The sequence below is a fragment of the Oncorhynchus kisutch genome, linkage group LG5, assembly GCF_002021735.2.
Source record: "Oncorhynchus kisutch isolate 150728-3 linkage group LG5, Okis_V2, whole genome shotgun sequence".
In the NCBI taxonomy this organism is placed as follows: domain Eukaryota; kingdom Metazoa; phylum Chordata; class Actinopteri; order Salmoniformes; family Salmonidae; genus Oncorhynchus; species Oncorhynchus kisutch.
In genome coordinates this window covers 46,928,531-46,947,803 of record NC_034178.2, presented here as the reverse complement: position 1 = coordinate 46,947,803, position 19,273 = coordinate 46,928,531, and the positions used below count along the sequence as shown (strand labels likewise).

General features: G+C 41.8%; 1 long non-coding RNA gene across 1 annotated transcript; it reads right to left on the bottom strand.

The window, feature by feature from the left end:
* Positions 1–7,281: 7,281 nt before the first annotated feature.
* Positions 7,282–18,138, bottom strand: LOC109891568 (uncharacterized). The gene is made up of 5 exons (XR_004210044.1): positions 17,838–18,138; positions 17,042–17,225; positions 15,931–16,078; positions 7,871–7,955; positions 7,282–7,747 (listed from the first exon to the last, which is right to left on the bottom strand). It is a non-coding gene; the product is annotated as an uncharacterized LOC109891568 (long non-coding RNA).
* Positions 18,139–19,273: the final 1,135 nt, after the last annotated feature.

Sequence of the window (19,273 nt, the reverse complement as noted above, 5' to 3'; positions counted from 1 at the left end):
TTTTCCTCCAAACATAACGATGGTCATTATGGACAAATAGTTCTATTTTTGTTTCATCAGACCAGAGGACATTTCTCCAAAAAGTACAATCTTTGTCCCCATGTGTAGTTGCAAACCGTAGTCTGGCTTTTTTTTTTTTAAATAGTGGTTTTGGAGCAGTGGCTTCTTCCTTACTGAGCAGCCTTGCATGTTATGTCGATATAGGACTCGTTTTACTGTGGATATAGATACTTTTGTACCCGTTTCCTCCAGCATCTTCACAAGGTCCTTTGCTGTTATTCTGGGATTGATTTGCGCTTTTCGCACCAAAGTACGTTCATCTCTAGGAGACAGAATGCGTCTCCTTCTTGAGCAGTATGACGGCTGCGTGGGCCCATGGTGTTCATACTTTCGTACTATTGTTTGTACAGATGAATGTGGTGTCTTCAGGCATTTGGAAATTGCTCCCAATGATGAACCAGGCTTGTGGAGGTCTACAATTATTTGAGGTCTTGGCTGATTTCTTTTGATTTCAAATCAAATCAAATTTTTGCTTGACATTCCCATGATGTCAAGCAAAGAGGAATTGTGTTTGAAGGTAGGCCTTGAAATAGATCCACAGTTACACCTCCAATTGACTCAAATAATGTCAATTAGCCTATCAGAAGCTTCTAAAGCCATGACATAATTTTATGGAATTTTCCAAGCTGTTTAAAGGCACAGTCAACTTAGTGTATGTAAACTTCTGACCCACTGGAATTGTGATACAGTGAATTATAAGTGAAATAATCTGTCTGTAAACAATTATTGGAAAAATTACTTGTGTCATACACAAAGTAGATGTCCTAACCGACTTGCCAAAAATATAGTTTGTTAACAAGAAATTTGTGGAGTGGTTTTAATGACTCCATCCTAAGTGTATGTAAACTTCTGACTTCAACTGTATATCAGACCAGAAATTCCATAACTGACTGATTACTTAAGATACCATTTTTTACAAACATGAACCAAAATAACCTTGTACATCGACAAGGAATACAATTCTTGACTTAAAGGAAATGTATGGATATAAACAAAAATACAGTTATTCAGGTAACTTGCGTTATGATGTTGCCATTTTTAACAAAGACAGTTTCATTAATACAATGTCCAATTTATTTGATATAACAAACAAACAAGACATTGATTTGGACCATAGGCACTCCATCCAGCCATCAACATCACACACAGAACCATGGTGACTGACAGATTCTCTGGATCCACTGCCTTGGGCCCTGCTTTCCTCAAGTCTACACCCGGCACCAAGCCAACTCTAGTCTTCACTGACCAGAGGTACTTCAGAGGCACAGTGTCTTGCAGTTAAATGGGCCTCCATCAGTTACAAAATAGAAATGAGTATCTCTACATGTATACTACAAACAGTGGGGAGAACAAGTATTTGATAACCTGCAAAATCGACAGTGTTTCCTACTTACAAAGCATGTAGAGGTCTGTCATTTTTTTAAATCATGGGTACATTTCAACTGTGAGAGACGGAATCTAAAACAAAAATCCAGAAAATCACATTGTATGATTAAGTAATTCATTAGCATTTTATTGTATGACATAAGTATTTGATACATCAGAAAAGCAGAAGTTAATATTTGGTACAGACACCTTTGTTTGCAATTACAGAGATCATACGTTTCCTGTAGTTCTTGACCAGGTTTGCACACACCGCAGCAGGGATTTTGGCCCACTCCTCCATACAGACCTTCTCTTGATCCTTCAGGTTTCGGGGCTGTCGCTGGGCAATACGGACTTTCAGCTCCCTCCAAAGATTTTCTATTGGGTTCAGGTCTGGAGACTGGCTAGGCCACTCCAGGACCTTGAGATGCTTCTTACGGAGCCACTTCTTAGTTGCCCTGGCTGTGTGTTTCGGGTCGTTGTCATGCTGGAAGACCCAGCCATGACCCATCTTCAATGCTCTTACTGAGGGAAGGAGGTTGTTGGCCAAGATCTCGCGATACATGGCCCCATCCATCCTCCCCTCAATATGGAGCAGTCGTCCTGTCCCCTTTGCAGAAAAGCATCCCCAAAGAATGATGTTTCCACCTCCATGCTTCACGGTTGGGATGGTGTTCTTGGGGTTGTACTCATCCTTCTTCTTCAAAGAAGAAAAAAAGCTCTATTTTTGTCTCATCAGACCACATGACCTTCTTGACCGACTGATCAAAACATCGGGCACATGAAACAAAGGCATGATACATCCTTGTAAAAGCAGCATACTTTCACATATACAAACCCCCTCTAATCCTGGATTTTACATGGTCTATCTCTCCATGAACCAATCCATCTGAAATTAGGTTCTCTGAGAAACACATCAACAACTACCGGTGACCAGAATCCCAAATTGCTTTCTATTGATTTGTTTGTTTAGAGATTATGGGCACCAAAGGTCCTTTTGATTGGAGTCTATAACCCTATACACACACCTAGCTGGATACTGCATGCAAAGTCACACCTATGGTTTAGAGCAGGTTGATAGTATGGCAATGCACTAGTGTGTGCCATGTCTGTGACAGATAGTATTGGAGCTAGATAGAGAGAGCAGTACAGACAAGTCCAGAGTAGCATGCTATGGGGAAGATTTGCCCGTGTTGCAGAATAAATATCTTGCTCAATTCCCCATATCTATCTGTCAATATGCAACGCATTCCATCTCCAGTGTCACTGCACTCAGGAACAAAACACCTCTCCATCCTCTCTCTCTCTCTCTCTATCTCTGTGTGTGTGTTAGAAAGTTACATTTAAAGGCAGGATGACCTTATATGAGGGATTTGCTGCCATGGCTGTCGGGGGTTGGGTGGGACACCGAGTACTAAGAAGAGGCCCTCGCCAGTGTACAGGGTGTGTTGGCGACATGGGTGGCAGGGAGGTCCTCATGTTGCCACAGGCAAACCAGGCGGGAGCCCTCGTCCCCCTCCTGGCCACCTGTCTGGGGGATGCGGGGCAGCATTGCTGAGCGGGTCAGGCCCCAGAAACGAGGAGGGGACAAGTCCGTCTTGGTGGCCGTGAACTTCCAACCCATGTGGGAGCCACAGATCTGACACTGAGCGATCGTCCAGGCATACCTGAGGGAGGGGGGAGGAGCGAGCGAGAGAGGCAGAAATAACTTCCATCAGTCCTTAGGGATTTGTGCAGCATGCCTCACTTCTTATTGTTGACATAAGGCATCTGACACAGAAACGAATAACGTATATGGCATACCAGACAGCATTGCTAATAGAGCCCTGGGATTTTCTGATGCTCTCATGCACAGATATTACATACAGAAAGAACACAGACTGTGTCTATTCAATACAATGCCCTCTCTCATCACCTCTCCATTTTCTCCTCAGACTAAAGCCCTTACTGGCTGTCACGTAGGAATGGCAGCAGGCCAGGCAAAGGAGGGAAGGCACACAGACAAACCACTCCACTCCCATCTGACACCTGTTCAATTAAGACGTTTCTCAGGGTTCTCGTCCTGGCAACAACCTACCATTTGAATAACAATTATCACAAAGAAGCACTTGCAATTAACAGATGAAAGGCACCAATAAACCGCCTAAATCTGTCATGTTGTGTGTCTGTTGCTCTCTCCACAACATGTCTTCTCAGAACAACAGGCTGTAATAACACGCTTCACCAGACGAACAGTGTGGCAGAGAGGTTTCTTCCTCCTCCATAGCTCCCCACAGAGGACTTGAATAAGACTCATCTTGACCAGTGCCAGCCCATGGGGAGGATAAGTGGAGGAAGTTATTGCTGTCATTATTACAGGTTGAAGATTCCTTACGTAACATAACAGAATCACTGAGAACCCAGGGGAGCCCAAGGGCCTTGGACATGTGTGTCACTTGAGAATATAATTTGTGAGGCTGTGGGTGAGTTTCTATAGTGTGGGGAATGGGTTAGTGTACATCTAAATGTGTGAGAGCGAGGGAATGTATGTGTGTGAGGCATGTATAGAGAGGGGTTACCCTGGAAACCAGCTGTGGAGCGTAGATGGCCTGCGGACCAGGTTGAGGTTGCTGGTTTTGTAGACCATGGACCGTGGGAGTTAACATAGGCTGCCATGGGGCCATACAGAGACAAGCTGCAGGTGTGTGTGTGTGGAGGGGAGGAGACCAGGGTTTATTATCTGAACCACACTGTACAAAAAACTGCCGAATTGGGTGTACAAATGACATTCAGATATTAAAGTATACGAATACATTAAAACTACAAATATTCTAGAATGACCCAGGTCGAATCAGACAGTGTAGACAGACAGAATGGGACAGTAGCCAGAGAGATGGTTATGAAACTTAACTAGATGAATGTCAAACAAGAGACACGAACTTGCTTAACCCTTCCTTGCGCGCGCGCGCGCGTGCACGCACGCACGCCACTCTGATGACCCCATAGATAAAGTGTTGAGTGTTCAGGGACATTGATGAGAAACTCCATATTATTTGTGGTTGTTATTGTTACATTTAATGGGTCTTTGAGACAATCTTTTAAAGATGTAGAAATTCCACCGCCACTTCTTGGTTGCTAAAATACTATTTCCTTTTACATTTATTTATTTATTTAACTTGTCAAGTCAGTTACGAACAAATCTTATTTACAATGATGGCCTAGGAACAGTGTGTTAACTGACTTGGGGCAGAACGAACAATTTTGACCTTGCAGCTCAGGGATTCGATCTAGCAACCTTTCGGCTACTGGCCCAAAGCTCTGTCCAATACGCTACCTGCCGCCCCAAAAACTCAGTTAGCTTAAGCAAGTATATAGTTTAGAGAATCATTGTACCATCTTAAACTGCTGTGAAATAGCCTGTGTTGCAAAATAAATGTACACATACATGTTAATCAATTATTTCATCCAAACTGCTTCTGTGTGGGTCAACGAGTGTCTGCGTTTTTAGACGCCTGACACGCTACAAGTCCCTCCTCTCCCATCTCCTCATTGGTTTTTAGGAGCATATACCCACATGGGTGATTGAAAGATGGAGGTCCATACGCCAGTCCAGTCGGTTACAGTTACCTTAATGTTGGTTGCCAACTGCCATATAAAATCCACAGAAGTAGAAAAGAAGACTGAACAAGGAGAGATTACTAGAAATCAACTCAGTTTCCCCTTTAATCTGTGGATTAATTGTCAGAGTAGGGGACACACGATTTTGCATGAGTTAAAATGGGTCAACATTTTACTAATATCCAGCAACAACAAAAAAGGACCTTGTACATTTCAGGTAAAATAACAACCAAATGTTTATATCTGAGGACAAATTAGCTAGCAACAGCAAACTACAGTTGAAGTTTACAAACACTTAGGATGGAGTCATTAAAACACACATTTCTTGTTAACAAACTATAGTTTTGGCAAGTCAGTAAGGACTCATCTACTTGTGCATGACACAAGTACTTTTTCCAACAATTGTTTACAGACAGATTATTTAATTTATAATTCACTGTGTCACAATTGCAGTGGGTCAGAAGTTTACATATACTAAGTTGACTGTGCCTTTAAACAGCTTGGAAAAGTCCATAAAAAATTGTCATGGCTCTTGAAGCTCTTGATAAGCTAATTGACATCATTTGAGTCAATCGGAGGTGTACCTGTGGATGCAATTCAAGGCCTACCTTCAAACTCAGTGCTTCTTTGCTTGACATCGTGGGAAAATCAAAAGAAATCAGCCAATAAGTCTGGTTCAACCTTGGGAGAAATTTCCAAATGCCTGAAGGTACCACTCATCTGTACAAAGAATAGTATGCAAGTATAAACACCATTGGACCACGCAGCCGTCATACCGCTCAGGGAGGAGACGCGTTCTGTCTCCTAGAGATGAACGTACTTTGGTGCGAAAAGTGCAAATCAATCCCAAAACAACAGCGAAGGACCTTGTGAAGATGCTGGAGGAAACAGGTACAAAAGTATCTATATCCACAGTGAAACGAGTACTATATCGACATAACCTGAAAGGCCACTCAGCAAGGAAGAAGCCACTGCTCCAAAACCGCTATAAAAAAGCCAGACTACGGTTTGCAACTGCACATGGGGACAAAGATTGTACTTTTTGGAGAAATGTCCTCTGGTCTGATAAAACAAAAATAGAACTGTTTGTCCATTATGTCCATCGTTATGTTTGGAGGAAAAAGGGAGAGGCTTGCAACCTGAAGAACACCATCCCAACCGTGAAGCACGGGGGTGGCAGGATCATGTTGTGTGGGTGCATTGCTGCAGGAAGGACTGGTGCACTTCCCAAAATATATGGCATCATGAGGGGGGAAAATTATGTGGATATATTGAAGAAACATCTCAAGAAGTCACTCAGGAAGCTAAAGCTTGGTCGCAAATGGTTCTTCCAAATGGACAATGATCCTAAGAATACTTCCAAAGTTGTGGCAAAATGGCTTAAGGACAACAAAGTCAAGGTATTAGAGAGTGGCCATCACAAAGCCCTGACCTCAACTGAAGTGAAAAAGCGTGTGCGAGCAAGGAGGCCTACAAACCTGACTCAGTTACACCAGCTCTGTCAGGAGGAATGGCCAAAAATTCACCCAACTTACTGTGGGAAGCTTGTGGAAGGCTACCTGAAACGATTGACCCAAGTTGACCCAAATACTAATTGAGTGTATGTAAACTTCTGACCCTCTGGAAATGTGATGAAAGAACTAAAAGCTGAAATAAATCATTCTCTCTATTATTCTGACATTTCACATTCTTAAAATAAAGTGGTGATCCTAGCTGACCTAAAACAGGGATTTGTACTAGGATTAAATGTCAGGAATTGTGAAAAACTGAGTTCAAATGTATTTGGCTAAGTTGTATGTAAACTTCTGACTTCAACTGTACTTTCATAGCAGGAATATACATAATGCATAGGCTATTATTGTTGACCAAATAATGATTTTTAGAACAAGAACATTTTGCAGCAAAATCACAGAAAATTACCAACATCAGCAAAATGCTTCGATAAGAGCAAGGCAATGTCAGCGTCTGTAATTTTCGGCTTATTGTTCCAGCTCTAGTCAGAGCGACGATGAGGAGGGTGAGGATGGAGGGATGGATTAGAGAAGAGGTGTTTTAACACTTGCACAGCTCTCAATGCATGGGAGAGCTCACAAAAGAAGGCAGCATCTCCGACCCACCACCTCAAGAGAGGGTAAATTATCATCACTTTTTGGGGTGGCAGGGTAGACTAGTGGTTAAGAGCTGGTTGGACTAGTAACCGGAAGGTTGCAAGTTCAAACCCCCGAGCTGACAAGGTACAAATCTGTCGTTCTGCCCCTGAACAGGCAGTTAACCCACTGTTAAACCGCCGTCATTGAAAATAAGAATTTGTTCTTAACTGACTTGCCTAGTTAAATAAAGGTAAAATTAAAATAGGCGGTGGCTAAATATAACACTAGCACATAGAGTAGAGGAAAGAGAGGAGAGACGGGAGTCTGCCACAGAACAACAGGGAGGAGTAGGGGTAAGAGATTAGACCAGATCAGTTGGGGTACAGTGGGTACAGCTGGATGGATTCGTGGTGGGTGTAGGGGTACATATCAAACAGTGTGTGTCAGACAGATGAACAAGTCCTCGCCTGGTTCATGCATTGGCCTTTAAATTGCAAGGTTTAGTGATGTGTATTTATGGCTCTGTGTCTGTCTGTCTTTGTGTGCTCATGATGTCCAGCTCACAGCACTGCCTATCTTCAGCAGCTGGAGGGCATCGTCTATGGTCAAACAGGCTGCCACTCTGTAGGAGAAATCTGATAGGAAGGGGAGATGGTAGGTTACAGTTCAGGATTTAAATCTGAGAGGTTGGAAGAAGTACCTAAAAATATGATGGTTTTGGTGGCAGAAATATACAGTAGCCTTTAGGGGAGTTGTACCTATAGCGTTTGTGGGGAGGGAATCATCCTTGAGGTTCTCGTCCCACTCATGGAGCTGTCTCTTCACTCTGTTCATCAGAGTCTCCTGGGGGACAAACACAAGAAACAAGGTTACAAACAGGATGTGTGTCGTCACTTAACTGGTAAAGTATTTTTCTAAAACACATTATGGAATAAATCAGCTCAAATCAAGTTCCATTGGCAATGTTCTGTCTGTGTACACACAGTAGTTGCAGTGCATTCAGATAGTATTCAGACCTCGACTTTTTCCACATTTTGTTACGTTACAGCCTTATTATAAAATGGACAAAATATTTTTTCCCCCTCATCAATCTACACACAATACCCCATAATGACAAAGAAACAACAGGTTTTTAGCCATTTTTGCTAATGTAGAAATATCACATTTACATGAGTATTCAGACCCTTTACTCAGTACTTTGTTGAAGCACCTTTGGCACCGATTATAGCCTTGAGTCTTCTTGGGTGTGAAGCTACAAGCTTGGCACATCCGTATTTGGGGAGTTTCTCAGATTCTTCTCTGCAGATCCTTTCAAGCTCTGTCAGGTTGGATGGGGAGCGTCGCTCCACAGCTATATTCAGGTCTCTCCAGAGATGTCCGATCAGTTTCAAGTCTGGGCTCTGGCTGGGCCACTCAAGCACATTCAGAGACTTGTCAAGAAGCCACTCATGCGTTGTCTTGGCTGTGTGCTTAGGACCGTTGTCCTGTTGGAAGGTGAACCTTCGCCCCAGGCTGAGGCCCTGAGCACTCTGGAGCAGGTTTTCATCAAGGATCTCTCTGTATTGCTCCATTCATCTTTTCCTCTATCCTGACTAGTCTCCCAGTCCCTGCTGCTGAAAAACATCACCACAACTTGATTCTGCCCCCACCATGCTTCACCATAGGGATGGTGCCAGGTTTCCTCCAGATGTGACACTTGGCATTCAGGCCAAAGAGTTCAATCTTGGTTTCATCAGACCAGAGAATCTTGTTTCTCATGATCTGAGAGTCATTTAGGTGCCTTTTGGCAAACTCCAAGCGGGCTGTCATGTGCCTTTTACTGAGGAGTGGCTTCCGTCTGACCATAAAGTCCAATTGGTGGAGTACTGCAGAGATAGTTGTCCTTCTGGAAGGTTATCCCATCTCGACAGAGAAACTCTGGAGCTCTGTCAGAGTGACCATCGGGGTCTTGGTCACCTCTTTGACCAAGACCCGCCTCCCCCGATTGCTCAGTTTGGCCAGGTGACCAGGTCTAGGAATAGTCTTGGTGGTTCCAAACTTCTTCCATTTAAGAATGATAGAAGCCACTCTGTTCTTGAGGACCTTCAATGTGGCAGAAATGTTTTGGTACCCTTCCCCAGATCTGTGCCTCGACACAATTCTGTCTCGGAGCTCTAAGGACAATTCTTCCGACCTCATGTCTTGGTTTTTGCTCTGACATGCACTGTCAGCTGTGGGACCTTATATAGACAAGTGTGCGCCTTTCCAAATCATGTCCAATTAATTGAATTTACCACAGGTAGATTGCAATCAAGTTGTAAAAACATCAAGTATGATCAATGGAAACAGGATGCACCTGAGCTCAATTTCTAATCTCATAGCAAAGGGTCTGAATACTTAGGTAAATAAGGTATTTCAGTTTTTATTTATTTCCAAAAATGTCAAAAAAAAGTTTTTTGCTTATCCATTATGGGGTATTGTGAGTAGATTTTAAGAGGGAAAAAATTAATGTAATCCATTTTAAAATAAGGCTGAAACGTAACAAAATGTGGAAAAAGTGAAGGGGCCTGAATACTTTCTGAATGGACTGTATATCTAGCCCTGAGAGGTTAAGACACTAACCTATAGAACAGTGTTGAGTACACAGAGTCATAGAGGGCGTAGACCCAGGGAGGCCACACAGGCAAACACACAGAAAACATCACCTCAGCAGGAGAACATCTTCATTCATATGCCTTGTGTTACACAAACAACACTGGGTTGCAGGTCACATTCAGGAGGGAGCAACTATATATAGAGGGGACATTATTCCTTTTCCACATGAGAGAAAAGCATGTCTGTTCTAAACAAAACAAGTTTATCTGAACACTCCATAAGATTGGGCCTACAGTTGAAAATGAGTCTCATGTTCCGTGTGTCTCGCCACCGAAGACTGTCACCACTACCTCTGCATGTTAAACATCCCCCTAACAAACAATTAACCTTCCCACCGCTCCTATTCTCCACACCCTGTCACTACCACCACACTCTGTTAACTTCAAGAGCGTGTGATAACAGACGGTGCATGACTTCACCATCAACAGAACAACATACACAGACATATAAGGTAATATTTTAAGGCAGGGGTTCTCAAACCAGGGTCCACGGAGGTACTGCAGGGGGTCCACGGCCAGATCTCTTTTTTTGGACATTACATTTTTTTATGAATATTACTAACACATTAAACTACTTTTGGCGTAGGGATCTGTGGAATAAGTTAAAAGTATGTAATGCAATACAATGTAATATTATTAATCTACAATGGATGTTCTTAACCCTGGGCAACATGGACCTGGGAGGCTCACAGGGATATTGGTATCCACAGTACTCCACCAATTATACATATTTCAGCATAACACCAAAAAAATTAAAATTGTTGACATAAATGCACTGTAATTTAAGCTTTGAAATGGCAAAGTCTTTCTATCTGCATCACGGCAATTATTTTTGAATTGCAGGATATTAGCTTTAAAGCTGCAACAACAAAACATATATCTGCCCCATGACAAAATGTTTCTTCCCAGGGTTCGGACCGTGGTTCGTCCGACCATGCACTGCCAAAGTCATAGTAAAACACCCTGTATGCTATTTCTATCTCACTCGAGTTGTGTTATGAGGTGGTCATTGGTGAATTTGCTCTCATAAAAGGGGTCCCCGGCCCCAAAGCATTTGAGAAGTCCTGTTAAAGATATGTGATGTCTCATTTAAAGCTAGATTATGAGGGTAGTAGAGTATGTGTAGTATATCATGTGAACAGTGGTACATACTGAGTGTACAAAACATTAGGAACTCTCTCTCCATGACAAAGACTGACCAGGTCTCATAGTGATGAGACAGACGATGGTTTCGCATATTTGAACTTCACTGGCGCCACGCAGTAAAACATTTAGTGTCACAGCACACAGCAGGGCAGCACTCAAGCGACATTCCGAGTAATTTGCCTATTCCTATAGCCTGTTCCAATAAATATGTTATATAGCAAGAGAGGAATGCAGGCCAAAGAGAGCAGAGAATTCACCAAAGCAGCACAAAATGCCCAGTCAGAAAATACTTTCTCTCTCTGTCAAATGCATGGGCATAAGGCTATAGTGTGTCTATAGAGTCTTCGGTCTAGCTGTTTTAAAATAATGTAGCCTATTTTCCCTTCTCTCCATTTGATAGCCTTCAGTCATATTCATAGCCTAAGGTTAATAACTTTATGCATGGCTTTCTCCCGGTCAAACAATGAATATAACAGCGTTCTATCTCAAAAAGTTATTTGAATGACATAAGGTAAAAACACAAGGTAGCCAAAGGTCTAATAATGAGAGAACAAACAATATCAATAGCCTATAGAAAAATCAAATGACAAGTTTAAGCTTATTAAAGATGCACTATCCAGAATTTGCTGCGCCAGTTCATAGAACAGCTTTTGACTTACTTTCAATGCGATTGACAGATCTGTAACACACATTTCTATGTGAATTTGGTCAGGTCCCCCAAAAGTTACATATTGCAGCTTTAAGAAAGAAAAGCAAAATCAAGGAGTGCAAGGCAGCATACAAAGACAAATGAGAAAACCTTTTCAAGGACATGGTCAGTAGGAAAGCGTGACAAGGGCTCCAAACCAAAGATACATTGTCGAAAATGACCTTGCTTTTGCAAATTATTTGAACAGTTTCTATTGTCGGTTTGACATGTGTGATTTTACTAGTAGAAAAGAGGAGGAAGGGAAGCGCTACTAAGGTACACAATAGTACATTTTGGTAGACAGAAGGTGCTCTTTGGTAAAAGGGGTAAATTGGTCATCAAAAAGAAAGGAGGACCAAGGCACTCTTCATATACTAATAAGTATTAATAAAGGCATTTTAATTAATTATATGAAGAGTGCATTGGTCCTCCTTTCTTTTTGATGTGTGATTTTACATTGAAGCAGAAAGTAGCCTTGGACAGTATAGACAGCATACCAGCTGTTGATATACAGATCTCTGTGAATGACATCAAGAAATACATTCAACGTGTCAACCCACAAAAATCATATGGTCCAGACGGTGTCAGCAGCAAGGCACTACAGGCATGCGCAGACCAGCTCGAATTTCAGTTCCAGCGATACACCATCCATCTGGTTTTGGCTGAGATGAAGGTTCACCTTCCAACAAGACAACGACCCTAAGCACACAGCCAAGACAACGCAGGAGTGGCTTGGGGACAAGTCTCTGAATGTGCTTGAGTGGCCCAGCCAGAGCCCAGACTTGAAACTGATCGGACATCTCTGGAGAGACCTGAATATATCCGTGGAGAAACGCTCCCCATCCAACCTGATAGAGCTTGAAAGGATCTGCAGACATGAATGGAAGAAACTCCCCAAATACAGGTGTGCCAAGCTTGTAGCATCATACCCCAGAAGACTCTAGGCTGTAATCACTGCCAAAGGTGCTTCAACAAAGTACTGAGTAAAGGGTCTGAATACTTATGTAAATGTGATATTTCAGTTTTTTAAATTTGTAATACATTTCTAAAAATCTGTTTTTGTTTTGTCATTATGGGGTATTGTGTGTAGAAAGATGTGGAAAAAACGATTTAATCAATTTTAGAACACGGCTGTAACCTAACAAAATGTGGAAAAAGTCAAGGGGTATGAATATTTTAGCACCAGTTGTACATTTAACATTAATTCCTATATTTCGAATCTACAATGTTTGTTACTTTGGCAAAGGTCATTTCTGTTAATGCATTCAATATTATTATTCCAGTCTTCTCATTATCATTGTCGGAGTGGACATATTGTTTGCAGAGTGCACAACCTATACTACATTTGTGAGAAACAGGTTTTGGTTTATTTCACTGCATTTATGAGTTTTGTAAATTTAGTCGTTGTCTTTTGTTTGGAGCGCTTCTGTCAATGTTGAGTAAGGACGCGCACGCATAGAAGTAAGCCTATAGGCTACCTGGCCTGATTATACATAGTAGGCCTATAGGCTACCTGGCCTGATTATACATAGTAGACCTATAGGCTACCTGGCCTGATTATACATAGTAGACCTATAGGCTACCTGGCCTGATTATACATAGAAGTAGGCCTATAGGCTACCTGGCCTGATTATACATAGAAGTAGGCCTATAGCCTACCTGGCCTGATTATGCATAGAAGTGGGCCTATAGGCTACCTGACCTGATTATGCATAGAAGTAGGCCTATAGGCTACCTGGCCTGATTATACATAGAAGTAGGCCTATAGGCTACCTGGCCTGATTATACATAGAAGTAGGCCTATAGGCTACCTGGCCTGATTATACATAGAAGTAGGCCTATATGCTACCTGGCCTGATTATAAATAGTAGGCCTATAGGTTACCTGGCCTGATTATACATAGAAGTAGGCCTATATGCTACCTGGCCTGATTATAAATAGTAGGCCTATAGGTTACCTGGCCTGATTATACATAGTAGACCTATAGGCTACCTGGCCTGATTATACATAGTAGACCTATAGGCTACCTGGCCTGATTATACATAGAAGTAGGCCAATAGGCTACCTGGCCTGATTATACATAGAAGTAGGCCTATAGGCTACCTGGCCTGATTATGCATAGAAGTAGGCCTATAGGCTACCTGGCCTGATTGTACATAGTAGGCCTATAGGCTACCTGGCCTGATTATACATAGAAGTAGGCCTATAGGCTACCTGGCCTGATTATACATAGAAGTAGGCCTATAGGCTACCTGGCCTGATTATACATAGAAGTAGGCCTATAGGCTACCTGGGCTGATTATACATAGAAGTAGGCCTATATGCTACCTGGCCTGATTATACATAGAAGTAGGCCTATAGGCTACCTGGCCTGATTATAAATAGTAGGCCTATAGGCTACCTTGGCTGCATGCAAATGTAAGCATATAAATGTGCCCATTTGGGGATCTGATATTATTTCTGATTGGCTTAACGCACCACCACTAATGACCTGTGGAGCTTCTCAAAGTAATGTTTTCTTCACCTCAAACAGCAAGCAAACAAAGTATGTTTTTACATCCATTGAGAATTACAAGTTTCTCAACGTATTTGAAAAATCTTTCCAGCTCTCTCCCTTTTGATAACCACTCAGTGTGAAAGGGGAAGTGACAGTACTCAGCTCTGAGCTCCTGCCCAAGTCAAGCACTGCTTCTTATCCTTGCGCAAATAGCCTACAGTTGTGTCTGACCCAAGTTCACTGGCATGGAAAACTGAGGGCCCAGAATATTTTATACAATGTTGAAAGGCACTAAAGTAACTGCAAAAAATGTGACAACACAAATTGATTTTTTTGTCTTGAATACAAAGTGTTATGTTTTGGTCAAATACAACACATGACTAAGTACCACTCTCAATATTTTAAAGCATAGCGGTGGCTGCATCATGGTATGGGTATGCTTGTAATCATTAAGGACTATGGAGTTTTTCAGGATTAAAAAAATAAATGGAACTAAGCACAGGCAAAATCCTAGAGGAAAACATGGTTCAGTCTGCTGCCCACCAGACACTTGTGGAGATTAATTCCCCTTTCAGTAGAACAATAACCTAAAACAGAAGGCCAAATCTACACTGGAGTTGTTTACCAAGAGAGTGAATGTTCCTTAGTGGCCGAGTTACAGTTTTGACTTAAATCTACTTTAAAATCTATGGCAAGACCTGAAAATGGTTGTATAAGCAATGATCAACAATCAATTTGGCAGAGCTTGAAGAATTTTGAAAAGAATAACGGGCAAATGTTGCACAATCCAGGTGTGGGTGGATGCTCATAGAGACTTACAGCTGTAATCGCTTCCAAAGGAGCTTCTACAAAGTATTGACTCAGAGGTGTGAATACTTACGGAAATGAGATATTTCTGTAAACTTTTCAAAAAATATGTTTTCACTTCGTCATTATGGGGTATTGTGTGAAGATGGATTAAATGTATTTATTTTCTTACCCATTTTGAATTCAGGCTGTAACACAACAACATATGGAATAAGTCAAGGTGTATGAATACGTTCTGAAGGCACTGTATGTGCTTTTGTCAGTATATATATTGTTTAAAAGGCTAGTATATTATATCACCTCCCCATAGTGTCTAATGTGCTTTTCTACTAAAAGGATAAAAATAATGAGTGTGCCATCTTGTGGAATAACTTGCTAAATATTTGTTGCTCATTCATACTGTACATAGAGGCCATGTCAGAATAACCATACCTGCATTCTAAATAGTAGGCTTTTAGGGTATGTGAAAATAGAACGTTTTATAGTATGTGACATTTTTTTTTAAATTGAGTATGTTTTAAATGCCAGGATGTCATACTAATTTCTGCTTTTCATCTAGTAGAATATGCTGCACACTATTGAGGAAGAGAATCGTATTTTTACACACACGTGTGTTTGATAACAGCTGATAATCAGAATAGGGGACGCACTCTACAAAAATGTACAAATGGCGGGGAACAAGCGTGATTGAGCAATAGATGACATCTTCTCAGTATGGATGAGTAATATGTTGATATTTGTTGCTTAATGCATGTGTTTTTATTAAACAGTAAGATCTAGTATGCAGTACTATTAGTACACCGTATGTAGTTTTAGTAAGAAGTTGGCAAGGTGGATTTTGGACAAGGCCCATCTCTACTTATAAGGCCATGATGATAATAATGCCTTTATGAAAGTGAGAATGATGATTACATTTGGAGATGAAGCTCAAGTGACAGACAGATTGGATAGATTTGTCTTCTGTCTATAAGCTGTTTCACTCATTACTCTGCCCAGGTTCTACGAGGTTTCAGGTGGTTCTGTTCAGTAACATTTGGTTCCACTCACCCATCTGCCTGGGTTCTGAACTCATGGACCTTGAACCGCTGCCGTCCGACTACCTTCACTTTGACAGTCTTGATGCTGTACTCCTGCCCCTCCCGATAAGCATAGATTTCAGCTGTCGTCCCAAACTCTGCATGCACCTCGCCTGTCACTGGAGGGTAAGGTGAGAGGTACAGACAGCCAAACACATCTAATTAAGAACACTCTACTGTGATCACACACACACGACACCAGTCCAAAGCATTCAAATCAGTGGTGTAAAGTACTTAAGTAAAAATACTTTAAACTACTACTAAAGTAGTTTCTGGGTGTATCTGTACTTTACTATTTATAATTTTGACAACTTTTACTTCTCTACATTCCTAAATATAATAATGTACTTTTTACTCCATACATTTTTCCTGACACCCAAAATGACTTGTTACATTTTGACAGGAAAATGGTCCAATTCACACACTTATAAAGAGAACATCCCTGGTCATTCCTACTGCCTCTGATCTGGTGGACTCACTAAACATAAATACTTTGTGTTATAGTGTGCCCCTGGCCTCCCGCCAATAAAAAATTAATTGTGCCTTCTGGTTTGCTTAATATAACGAATTTTAAATGGTTTATACTTATACTTTTGATAGATAAGTACATTTGAGCAATTCCATTTCCTTTTGATAAGTATATATACAACTAAATACTTTCACTCAAGTAGTACTTTTACTTTTGTCATTTTCTATTAAGGTATCTTTACTTACTTATGACAATTGAGTACTTTTTCCATCACTGATTCAAACATGAGGCTGTGCATTATCAGGCTGAAACATGAGGTGATGGCGTTGGATGAATGGAATTCAAATTGACATCGATAAAATGCAATTGTGTTCGTTGTCCGTAGCTTATGCCTGCCCTTACCATAGCACCACCCCACCATGGGGTACTCAATTCACAGCATTGACATCAGCAAAGTGCTCAAATGTGTTGATAAAATGCGGGACATGATTGTTTGGTTGCGGGACAAAGGGCCAAAATGCGGAGCTGTCCGGCACAATCTGGGATATGTGATCACCCTAAACAGAGCCCATTCTTCCCACCCTCTGCTTCTCTCCCTCCCTTCACTCTATACCTGTGTGCGAGCACAGCAAATGTGCGGTCTCTCTGGATGATGTTGCGCATCATGCTGACCTCCTGCAGTCTGAAGAGCTGCAGCGGCAGGGTCTGTCCAGGGATAAGCATGATGGCGGTGAATGGAAGCACTGGGATGGTCTGGCAGCTGTCGTCATTGTACTGGGAGGAGAGGGGCCGAAGCACTAGTGCAGTGTAGAAAACCAAGAACTCAATACTCAATGATACAGCTGTACAACAATACTTTGTAGATGTAAATATGAAACCCACAGCATGTGAAGTTGTAAGACTCGGGTCAAAGTTTATGCTTGGTTTTTCTTCATCCTCACTGTCCCCATCTCATCCTCTTAATTTTCTGTAAGAATTATAGTCAAAGTGACCATAAGAAAGCAAATATGTACTTTCACTTTCACTTGCCCCATTGCAAAACAATTTCCCGAGTCATTGCGTTAACAATAACCTGTTGGACATGAAGATGCATTTGGAAGATAATCACAGAAAACCTAGGTTTGGCAAGCTATTACTAGTAGACTGGCATGACTAGCAGCTGGGAATGAAATGACATTAGCATGCAAGGTAGCTAGCTAACGAGACATTTCTCAGTTATGTAACTAGCAAGATCAATTTTAATGAAAATTTGCTTCACTACGACAGTGATTGAATGAGTTCATTATGCTGTCACATGAAGTATGGCCTCGTTTCTTTGAATAGAAAACAGATGCGTTTAAGGTCCCATTACAATAACCAACGTATGCTTCAGTACACTTGTCTACCAATGCAATTAAAGACCTTTGTACCGGGTAAGAGTTGTAGCTGATTGCCCATGTCGATATTGTCGCCTCCACCCAGGTCGTCGGCCATATCCTGTGGTTTTCTATAGCAGGGTAAGCATCCAAAACGACTCACTGTCGAGCCCAAGTGGACTGAGTTAATCTTCTCAGAATTATGCATTTTGGGGCTTGGAATTAGGTTAGTGGTGGACATGTTCCCATTAGTTGGACCTGAAACAGCAGAGGGAACACCCCCCTATCCACATCGATGGAACAGTAGTGGAGAGGGTAGTAAGTTAAGTTCCTCGGCGTACACATCACAGACAAACTGAATTGGTCCACCCACACAGACAGCATCGTGAAGAAGGCGCAGCAGCGCCTCTTCAACCTCAGGAGGCTGAAAAAAATCGGCTTGTCACCAAAAGCACTCAAACTTCTACAGATGCACAATCGAGAGCCTCCTGTCGGGCTGTATCACCGCCTGGTACGGCAACTGCTCCGCCCACAACCGTAAGGCTCTCCAGAGGGTAGTGAGGTCTGCACAACGCATCACCGGGGGGGCAAACTACCTGCCCTCCAGGCCACCTACACCACCCGATGTCACAGGAAGGCCATAAAGATCATCAAGGACAACCACCCGAGCCACTGCCTGTTCACCCCGCTATCATCCAGAAGGCGAGGTCAGTACAGGTGCATCAAAGCCGGGACCGAGACTGAAGAACAGCTTCTATCTCAAGGCCATCAGACTGTTAAACAGCCACCACTAACATTGGCTGCTGCCAACACACTGAATCAACTCCAGCAACTTCAATAAATGGGAATTGATGGGAAATGTAAAATATATCACTAGCCACTTTAAACAATGCTACCTAATATGTTTACATACCCTACATTATTCATCTCAGATGTATATACTGTACTCTAGATCTACTGCATCTTTATGTAATACATGTATCACTAGCCACTTTGTTTACATACTCATGTATATACTGCACTCAATACCATCTACTGTATCTTGCCTATGCCGCTCTGTACCATCACTCATTCATATATCTTATGTACATATTCTTTATCCCGTTACACTTGCGTCTGTAAGGTAGTTTTGGAATTGTTAGCTAGATTACTTGGTTATTACTGCATTGTCGGAACTAGAAGCACAAGCATTTCGCTACATTGGCTAACCATGTGTATGTGACAAATAAAATTTGATTTGAAGCCCGCTACATAAGAGCGCCAAAACTGCCATTCCGTTCATTTGATCTAAATCCTAAACTATTGTATTTGTCATAGTACTATTAAATGTTTGTTAAAACAGGAGCCCTCGTTTCACACTAAGCATGATCGTATTATACCCCCCCCCCCCCCCCCCCAAAGGCTACTCTTAAGTACTCAAGAACGTGAACCCATATCAATACCCAAAGGCATTTCACAAACTAAGTGTGCTGCAACATGGTTTCAAGAGT